The 10668-nt window shown below is 37.7% G+C and overlaps 1 long non-coding RNA gene across 1 annotated transcript; it reads left to right on the forward strand.

Annotated features, from left to right (window-relative positions):
* Positions 1-321: 321 nt before the first annotated feature.
* Positions 322-4749, forward strand: LOC147836916 (uncharacterized). The gene is made up of 2 exons (XR_015481104.1): positions 322-361; positions 4202-4749. It is a non-coding gene; the product is annotated as an uncharacterized LOC147836916 (long non-coding RNA).
* Positions 4750-10668: the final 5919 nt, after the last annotated feature.

The following is a 10668-nucleotide window of genomic DNA, read 5'->3' on the forward strand; positions in this document are numbered from 1 at the left end:
TAAAAAAAATACTATGTATTTTACAGTAAAGATATACGATAATGTAAACATAGAAAAAGATAAATGGTGCTGTAAAAAATGTAAATAAACAAATAAACAATAATGTAAATGCAGTATTCTTGCTGTAATTAATGTACAATAAGTTTATTAATCCCCCTGGCAGGATTAAAGGGTCATGAAACCCCTCTCCTTCAGTTCAAGTCTACCTCAGAATTGTTTCAAAACATGCTGTATAATGGGGGTGGAGCTCTGTGAGCAGAGGGAGGAGTGGGCGTGACCGGCAGAAAAGGGGAAAAAAAGGGCTCTTGTCAGTTGCTTACCAGCTCATTGTAACGCCGGGGAGTGACACTGACAACAGAAGGTAGGATCCAAATGCAGGTTTATTCAAAGTCAGGCAAGCGATGGTCAATTCAGGTGCAAACAGATATATGTAGACAATCCAGATTCGTAATCAAACACAGGCGAGGGGTCAGAAGGCAGGCGGCAAACAAGGACAAAAGGATAAACTAGGCTAAGGTCAAAACACAGAGAAACAAGACAAGGAAAACGCGTTGTAGTGTTACTTTCACAGTTAACAAGACTCTGCAACATGTGTGTGGAACAAAGGGGTATAAATAGTCCAAACAATCATTGTGTGAGTGGCTTCAGCTGTGAGAGTGCAATCAGTGTTGATCTGGAACCGGTTGTGTGTGTGTGTGGCATGACTGGGTGTTGTAGTCAATAACATGGCAGATATGTAGTTCAATGAGTGTGAATGTTTGTGTGTGAATGTTTACCAGCGACATCTGGTGGTTGTTCGCTGGTGAACATGACACTCATAAAAAAAAAAAAAAATCTGATACGAAATGTGAGATGCATTATTTTATAGTTTACAAAGTTAAAATGCAAAGAAATAAACAGTAAGTAATAATTCCATGTCATTACATATACAATAGGCTGCTCGTAATTTCATATAATATATAACCACAATTTGTTAAATCATTAGATAATCATGTTTAAACACTATAAATGAGGAGGACTTCTCTCCTTCTGAATCCCAGGTCTGAATGCAGACACAGTGGACAGCAGTACAGCTGGTCTCTTGCCCTATCTATTTCAACCATTAGCCCTGTCTGTAATCTTGAAGATTTAAAACATGTGCGAACACAGCAAAAAGGATATAGGGAATGTGTCTGAATGGTAAAGAACTCAGCTAATAAAAGACAAAGTGTGTCATTCTTTAATTCTTGTACAGTTCTTTTTTTCACAAAAATGCTTGCATCACACAAACAAGCTGGCTGTGTCAGCCCTGAAAGCAGAGAAAGCCATGTAACAAACTCTATGGATCATGGAAACAAACACATACGACCCTTCATGAATGGATAAATACTGCATATTGTGACTGATGCTCTATCTCATAGCTTGGCTGGTCTGTGGTCTGTCGATATTAGTCTGTGATTAGAAAACGCATGCAGTCATGAATAATTAAGAAGCAGGGTCTTCTCACAGAATAAGAAATCTCAGCTGTGAATAATAATGAGAAACCAACGCTTCATCACTCCACCAGCAGATGTGGGCTACAACACAGATTTTGATCAAGCCCCAAAAATGATTTTAAACCCAGGGCCTGGTTTTTCAAAAGTAATCCACTAGGATTTTGGATAAAGGATTGGATCAAATCTTGAAACTGGGTTTTTCAAAAGAAAAAACGGATTACCTAATCGGATTAGATCACGTAATCTAATCTTGGTTTTGATCCGGATCTAACCTTTACTTTGGGTTTTTCAGACCTTTTTTTGTAGGATTTGGATCACTTTGATCTAAAAAACCTGGATTAAACTGATCCCATCAGAAGGGTGGATATAGTGTGGATTTTATGCCCAAAATGTAATGAAAACTTAATGTATTAAATAATACTATTTTTGGATCATGCAGTATCTTACAAGATATACTATTTATTCATAAGGTTTTAATTTTATTTGTTCATCTGTCAGGCTATAGTGATTATTGGCTTTAACATATTAAGGCTTTCAGTATAGGCCTACAGCAAACAGCTGGCAAAATTGACCAGAAACAATACATTTTATTCAGTCACTAATTGATATATATTTATTCATCACAATGGAAAATATTTTTGTTTTTAGAATATTTATTTGTGATGCATGCAATGATTACAGAATAACCAAGAAAATGCAAAGAATGGCAATCACTGATTTTTGAAATCACCTTCAACAATTGCAAAAAGAGACTGAAAGGGCAGAAGCACAGCTTCATCTGACCGAAGCCAGATTTGAGATTTGCTGCCTTCAACAGCAAACCAAGGCCAGATTTGAGATTCACCTCCTAAAGGCTTTGCTCAGACAAGCTACTCTCTCCATATCAGATGAGGAAGTCTGAAATTATTGTGGAGTTTTTGACATTAACAATTTTTTTTTATATTTACATCTATATTTGTAACTTATTATAAATACCTCAATGTACAGTGTTTGTGTTGTAGGTCTCAGATAAACAGACTGCTGGAAGAGGATGGTGGGGTTTTTATTGTTTTTTTTTTAAATGTTAGTTTTCATTTCTAATAAAAATAAAGTTATATTTACCCAACACTGGCTATTCTACTTGTTGCTCTTTACATAGGCCTATCTATCCATCTACATTGTGTTTGAGCACTGGTAATCCAGATTTAGTGATCCTGAAAAGTTCCTATCCGGATCAGATTGATCCAATCAAATGTTGCTTTGAAAAACTGGCTCAAAAAGTAAGCTGGATTACGTGATCACGGATCGCAAAAACAGGATTACTAAATCCAGATCAATTTTATCCGGATTAAACCTTTTGAAAAACCGGGCCCAGAAGATTAAATTAGCTGATAAAAGCTTAACATGATCCATTTTTCCCCACAATTAAAGCTAAAAGTTGCTAACTTTGTCTCAATTGATGCTCAACACACACACAAATATGTTAAAATCTCAAAAAAGTACTCCAGGGTTTCTTGAACCTTTAATAAAGTTGTTAAACTTAAACTTATGGAGAATATATTTGAAATAAAAATACTTTATATGTAATATAATTGATTTAAATATGTTTTATATTTAGTGAACATGTATATCATAACATGTAATATACTTAATATTACCTTAAAATAAAAAACTAAAAAACTATTACCTTAAAATTGTGTGTAACCAAAAATATATTATATTATATTATATTATATTATATTATATTATATTATATTATATTATATTATATTATATTATATTATATTGTTATAGAACCAAAAAAATCAATTAATTTGAATTTTTTAAATATTATTTTCTTTATTGCCACTACATTTCAAATCCAAGAATTGAGCTGAAGTACTAAAAGCATTCTCATTTTCCTTCAGAATTGCACATCTTGCCAGAAACTTCTCCTTCAGATTAAAATAACAGAGATTCTCAGAAAGCAGCATTTAGCACGGCAAATTGATTGTGCTGTGTCATCACCTTGTGTGGGTTTACTAATCAACCTTCTCTTTGATAACTTCAGTGGCTTCAATCAGAGAAGTGAAGCCAATCGATTAGGACAAACAGTCCTTGAATTCACATTTGGAAAGCAACACGCGGCACTCCGATTTAGCTAAATCTTCTAAATGCATTTGTGCTGAGATTTAATGGCTTTAGAGGTTTTTGTGAAAGTTTCGTGCTGTTAATCTGGGAGCCTTAAGCGTAGTATCTCATCTAGCAAACTTCTAACCTTAGATTTACTGAACAGTCCCTCCCAGAGCAGGGATGTCTGGGCAAACGTGAGCTGCCATTTTCCGACACTTTTTTTTTCTCTCTTTCATCACTCGCTGAGCTGAGACCAAAATCGTTTCTGGATTTAAGTTGTTAATGTGAGCCTAGCTGAGCCCAAATGCATTAGTGCCTTGAGAACTGATCATCCGTAGATGGGCAGGCAAATTGGTGCCCTAACCATGATGAAGTGTGGTGCAGTGTGACTGTTTCCGAGCCGCCCTAATATCGAATACTGCTGGAATTCCCTCTGCATGAAACCGCAGAGGCACTGTTCAGACTGATTGTGACCTGACATTCTACCTCACTTTCTCAATCTTTCTCTTTTTAAGTTTGAAGATCTATGCATTGCACATGTCCCACATATCTGCTTCTCAAGTATTGACTAACATTATTATTATAATTTCAACAGCATCTGTGCTTATGTTAAGTCTGTTTCTCCTTATCCCAAGGTCTCCATAATCCTGGACTGGGCCAGGTCCTGAGCAGATGCTGTGGTGCTTTTGTGGAGTGGAGGAGATGGGACTGATTTCTGAAAGACCCCAGTGACAGACAAGTCTCCACATTTATCCTGCTGGCTTGCACGAAAACCCACCGGTGACCTACTTAGATCTGTATCTTCTCTGTGATGGATTTCCAGTGTTCTCCAGCCTCCGGCACCTAAACTGCATCTCTGCACAAGAAGTTTGGACAGAGAAGAAATGGTCATGCCCAACTGAACCTGGTTTCTCTTGAGTTTTTTTTCCCTTCACTTTCGTCAGTTGGTTAAGTTTTGTTCTTCGACCACAGTCACCACTGGCTTACTGTGCATTGATGGATTTGCTCTTCAGTGTTTGGACTTTCAGCAGTAAAAATTAAACCACACTGAACTGACCTAAACTCTGTAAACTGGACTGAAACAATTTCAATGTACTAGAACTTATTTGTTTAGCTGCTTTGACCCAATCTACCTTGTAAAAGTGAAATCAAAATAAAATTGAATTGAATGGACTGATCTGAATTCCAGTCTCAGAAATACCTTTTTATCAGGATACATGTTCTTAAAGGAAGAAGCAGAACTGAAATTTTATTATGATTCTTTTTCCATGAAACACATAATGGTGATGTTTATGCTGCCCCTTCCTAAACTGTATGTTATAGCCTATAAACCAGGAGTGTCAAACTTTTTCTTATGAAGGGCCAAAAACCAAACTTGACTGAGGTCTGTGGGCCGTAATACAGCAAAACTGTATTAAATCAAAGTTTTCATGAGTAATTTCCTAATTTACTTCCTAATATTTAAAAAATAACTAGAATTAAAAAAAATGTTATTAACCGATGCAGTATAATTAAAAATTAAAAACAATTATAATGAATTTGTTACAGGAAAAACAAAAAAACAAAAAAAAAACATCAACAATTCCAACACAATGAATTTCAATGCTGAATACACTAAGTTGCACATGCCTTTGCCTTAATTTGACTTGCTTGCTGATGTCTTGTGCATTGTCCTCTACAGTGTCTGTCGAGTGACATTATTTACATTTTAAAAAAATCTGATACATTTACAAAACAAAATAAAATACAAAACAAACTAAATGTTACATTAAATTCGAAATGACGATCTCTGTCCAAGATATTCACCCCAACCACCTTTCCATAATTCTCTATATCTTCTCAGATGATACGGTTGGCCAAATCAAAGGATCAAGGGACCAACTTTGGCCTGCTGGCCCTTTGGGCATCTCTGCTATAAAAGACATATTTAAGAAGTTTGTACCGTAAAATAACATCATTTTGAGTGATATTGTCATGTTTTGTTTTTATGTTCTCTCTTGCAGACTCGCTTGCAAGCTTTGCAGTCAATAGCCCCTTTCACACAGTGATACCGGTAAATATCCGGAAAATTTCCGGAACGACTTTACCGGTAAATTCAAAAAAGCGCTGTTCACACAGGAGAGGACGTTACGGAATTTTTCCGGAAAAGAGCATTCACACATCCATCCCAAAATGCTGGTAAATTCTGACATCATTAACCAGAAATGACCTCTAAACGGCTGCGCTTGTGTTTGTTACCATTTGACTACATTATGAACTCTTTCGATGGATCAGTAATGAGTACAACTCCAATGAAAAGAAACACTTTTGCATGTCGAGATGAACTTGATATGTGGGTGTGCTGGCGCTATGGGCGCTCACGGGCACACGCAAAGCTTGAAGGTAAACAAACAACAGATTATCATAAACATTTTATCGATAATTATTTACACAGTTAGCATTAAGAAGGAACATAGAAACGTTATCTGCCTAACATCTAGCTGCTAAAGGTGTCTGGAAAAATATTCAAAGGCTTTCATTCTCATAAACCGCGCACGTGAATGCGTCTGACTGTTCTGATTGGCTAAAGCAGGTGTCTCACGTCAGCACGTTCTAAACGTGGACGCGCTCTTTCCGGCAATCTTCCTTCTGCATTCACACAAAGCAGCATTACGGCAAATTACCGGTAATGTTACAACTTCTCTTTCCGGAAAATAGCCGGAACGAATTTACCGGTATTTTCAAAAAGGGCCTGTTCACACATACAACCTTACCGGAAAATTGCCGGTAATTTTCCGGAAAGGTCTGTATGTATGAAAGGGGCTATTTTCTAAAACAAATTGTGTGCATTAATCTGTGCAGTATTACAAATAGTGGAAAAAAACTTAATAACACAAATATTGTGTTAGTGGTGCAGGAGTTTATATGAAACATTCTCTGATGGGAACTGGCTTTATCAGAAAGGTTTTATCCTCTCTGTACTCTCAGAAATAAAGATACAAAATCTGTCACTGGGGTGGTACCTTTTCAAAAGATATTTTTTTGTTCCTAACAAGTCCTTAAAAGTACATATTAATACCTAAATAAGTACAAATATGTATCTTATAGTGTCTAGGGACAAAAGGGAACCTTAAAGGTAGAAAAGTGTACCCTAAAGGTACTAATGTGGAGCTAAAACGTATAAAAGTGTACCTTTTAAAAAGGTACTGCCCCAGTGGCAGATTTTGTACCTATATTTCTAAGAGTGTATAATTTATATTAAAGTAATGTCAATAAGCAGCTACGTGTACAATGGCAATCAAGGTGCAATCAGGGTGTGGGCTGTAGTTTTCTTGTTAGTGCGCCCGCCTCCCATGCCAGAGATGCCTATTCGAAATGGTCAGGTGTGAGTAAAACTGATGGTTATGTTGGTGGATGGGTATTCTAACGGAAACTAGTAAGAGCTGAACAAGTTAATCTCACTCCTCTGGCCTCAAGAGGGGCTCTAGCAAGTGACTGGTCTTTAGTGTCCTTGTTAGTTTGCTCAGATCATGTCAGATATGCCGGTTCAAATTCTGCTCTGAGGAGATTGAGGAGAACTGTAGGGCTTTACATTTGCATTTTCATTCAGCATTATTACTTTTTCATGTTGCATAATTTTCTAAAGCTAGTCATATTGTTCTGTTTTTACTTCAAATTGTATAATCTAATTTGAATTAAAAACTGCTCATGCTATGTGTGTCCTTGTTTGATTTTATTATTATTATTAGGGGCCAAGCACCGTAGGTGCGTAGGCACCTATTGCTTTCGTTAGTGTTCTTATTAGGGGCCAAGCACCGTAGGTGCGTAGGCACCTATTGCTTTCGTTAGTGTTCTTATTATTATTATTATTATTATTATTATTATTATTATTCTTCTTCTTCTTCTTCTTCTTCCGTTTCTTCCGCCAGATTTGAATGGCAGCCCATATAGGCGTATGCGGGAAAGTTGTATAATTTGGCACAATGATAGAGGCCAGTATTAACATTAATCACACCAAACATGAAGTCTCAAAATCAAACTCTCTAGCGCCACCACTTGTCCAAACTTTCACGTATGTTTATCATCATAACTTTTGAACCGAATGGGCTACAATCAAAATTCTTTTTTCCTCTGATTCCTTGGCTCAGTCCGATTCAAACGCACCCTATGACGTCATTTTCCGTCATGAATTTTTTCGCGCTATTTTAAATTTTTCGAAAAACCTATTTGATCGAACTCGTCCTAGGCCATGTCTCCGATTTTCACCAAAATTGAATCACATGATCTACAGACCATGCCAACCAAAAGTTATGGAATTCAAGTTGATTTGACCAACCGTTTTTGTTTAACTTCCGAACTAATTTAACGTTGAACTTGCAAAAATGGACTTGAGGCGATATCTCTGTAACGCATTTACCGATTCACACCAAACTTGGTGAGTGTTATGACGACTAGGGTCTAAGGTTAATTGCGGAGTTTCGGCGCACTGCCCCCTAGTGGTCCGGAGATACAAAAAACTTGCTTTTTGGCTTATAACGTCTCAACCTTTCGTCCGAAACTCATGAAACTGGTCTCATTACATCCGGCAGAGCATGCGGAGTCGAATGATGTCTGATTTTCACAGGTCAGCCATTTTGGGCGTCGCCCATTTCGATTTTTGGCCAAAAATGCTATATTTTACCAACATATTCACATATCATTACAAAACATGGTATACATCTTTAACCCCATGCCCTGAAAGTACTCAAAAACGTCTGGAGCAGCGCCACCTTATGGCCAATAGTGCTTGGCCCCTTAATTGCTGCTTGCAGCTATATTTATTATTATTATTATTATTATTATTCTTCTTCTTCTTCCGTTTCTTCCGCCGGATTTGAATGGCAGCCCATATAGGCGTATGCGGGAAAGTTGTATAATTTGGCACAATGATAGAGGCCAGTATTAACATTAATCAGGCCAATTATGAAGTCTCAAAATCAAACTCTCTAGCGCCACCACTTGTCCAAACTTTCACGTATGTTTATCATCATAACTTTTGAACCGAATGGGCTACAATCAAAATTCTTTTTTCCTCTGATTCCTTGGCTCAGTCCAATTCAAACGCACCCTATGACGTCATTTTCCGTCATGACTTTTTTCGCGCTATTTTAAATTTTTCGCAAAACCTATTTGATCGAACTCGTCCTAGGCCGTGTCTCCGATTTTCACTAAAATTTAATCACATGATCTACAGACCATGCCAACCAAAAGTTATGGAATTCAAGTTGATTAGACCAACCGTTTTCGTTTAACTTACGAACTAATTTAACGTAGAACTTGCAAAAATGGACTTGAGGCGATATCTCCGTAACGCATTCACCGATTCACACCAAACTTGGTGTGTGTTATGACAACTAGGGTGTAAGGTTAATTGCGGAGTTTCGGCACACTGCCCCCTAGTGGTCCGGAGATACTAAAAACTTGCTTTTTGGCTTATAACGTCTCAACCTTTCGTCCGAAACTCATGAAACTGGTCTCATTACATTCGGCAGAGCATGCCGAGTCGAATGATGTCTGATTTTCACAGGTCAGCCATTTTGGGCGTCGCCCATTTTGATTTTTGACCAAAAATGATATATTTTACCAACACATTCACATATCATTACAAAACATGGTATGCATCTTCAACCCCATGCCCTGAAAGTACTCAAAAACGTCTGGAGCAGCGCCACCTTATGGCCAATAGTGCTTGGCCCCTTAATTGCTGCTTGCAGCTATATTTAGGGGCCAAGCACCGTAGGTGCGTAGGCACCTATTGCTTTCGTTAGTGTTCTTATTATTATTATTATTATTATTATTATTCTTCTTCTTCCGTTTCTTCCGCCGGATTTGAATGGCAGCCCATATAGGCGTATGCGGGAAAGTTGTATAATTTGGCACAATGATAGAGGCCAGTATTAACATTAATCAGGCCAATTATGAAGTCTCAAAATCAAACTCTCTAGCGCCACCACTTGTCCAAACTTTCATGTATGTTTATCATCATAACTTTTGAACCGAATGGGCTACAGTCAAAATTCTTTTTTCCTCTGATTCCTTGGCTCAGTCCGATTCAAACCCACCCTATGGCGTCATTTTCCGTCATGAATTTTTTCGCGCTATTTTAAATTTTTCGAAAAACCTATTTGATCGAACTCGTCCTAGGCCGTGTCTCCGATTTTTACCAAAATTGAATCACATGATCTACAGACCATGCCAACCAAAATTTATGGAATTCAAGTTGATTAGACCAACCGTTTTCGTTTAACTTGCGAACTAATTTAATGTAGAACTTGCGAAAATGGACTTGAGGCGATATCTCTGTAACGCATTCACCGATTCACACCAAACTTGGTGTGTATTATGACAACTAGGGTCCAAGGTTAATTGCGGAGTTTCGGCGCACTGCCCCCTAGTGGTCCGGAGATACTAAAAACTTGCTTTTTGGCTTATAACGTCTCAACCATTCGTCCGAAACTCATGAAACTGGTCTCATTACATCCGGCAGAGCATGCCGAGTCGAATTATGTCTGATTTTCACAGGTCAGCCATTTTGGGCGTCGCCCATTTCGATTTTTGGCCAAAAATGCTATATTTTACCAACACATTCACATATCATTACAAAACATGGTATGCATCTTCAACCCCATGCCCTGAAAGTACTCAAAAACGTCTGGAGCAGCGCCACCTTATGGCCAATAGTGCTTGGCCCCTTAATTGCTGCTTGCAGCTATATTTATTATTATTATTCTTCTTCTTCTTCCGTTTCTTCCGCCGGATTTGAATGGCAGCCCATATAGGCGTATGCGGGAAAGTTGTATAATTTGGCACAATGATAGAGGCCAGTATTAACATTAATCAGGCCAATTATGAAGTCTCAAAATCCAACTCTCTAGCGCCACCACTTGTCCAAACTTTCACGTATGTTTATCATCATAACTTTTGAACCGAATGGGCTACTATCAAAATTCTTTTTTCCCCTGATTCCTTGGCTCAGTCCGATTCAAATGCACCCTATGACGTCATTTTCCGTCATGAATTTTTTCGCGCTATTTTAAATTTTTCGAAAAACCTATTTGATCGAACTCGTCCTAGGCCATGTCTC

The sequence above is a fragment of the Danio rerio genome, chromosome 3, assembly GCF_052040795.2.
Source record: "Danio rerio strain M-AB ecotype USA chromosome 3, GRCz13ab, whole genome shotgun sequence".
Lineage (NCBI taxonomy): Eukaryota > Metazoa > Chordata > Actinopteri > Cypriniformes > Danionidae > Danio > Danio rerio.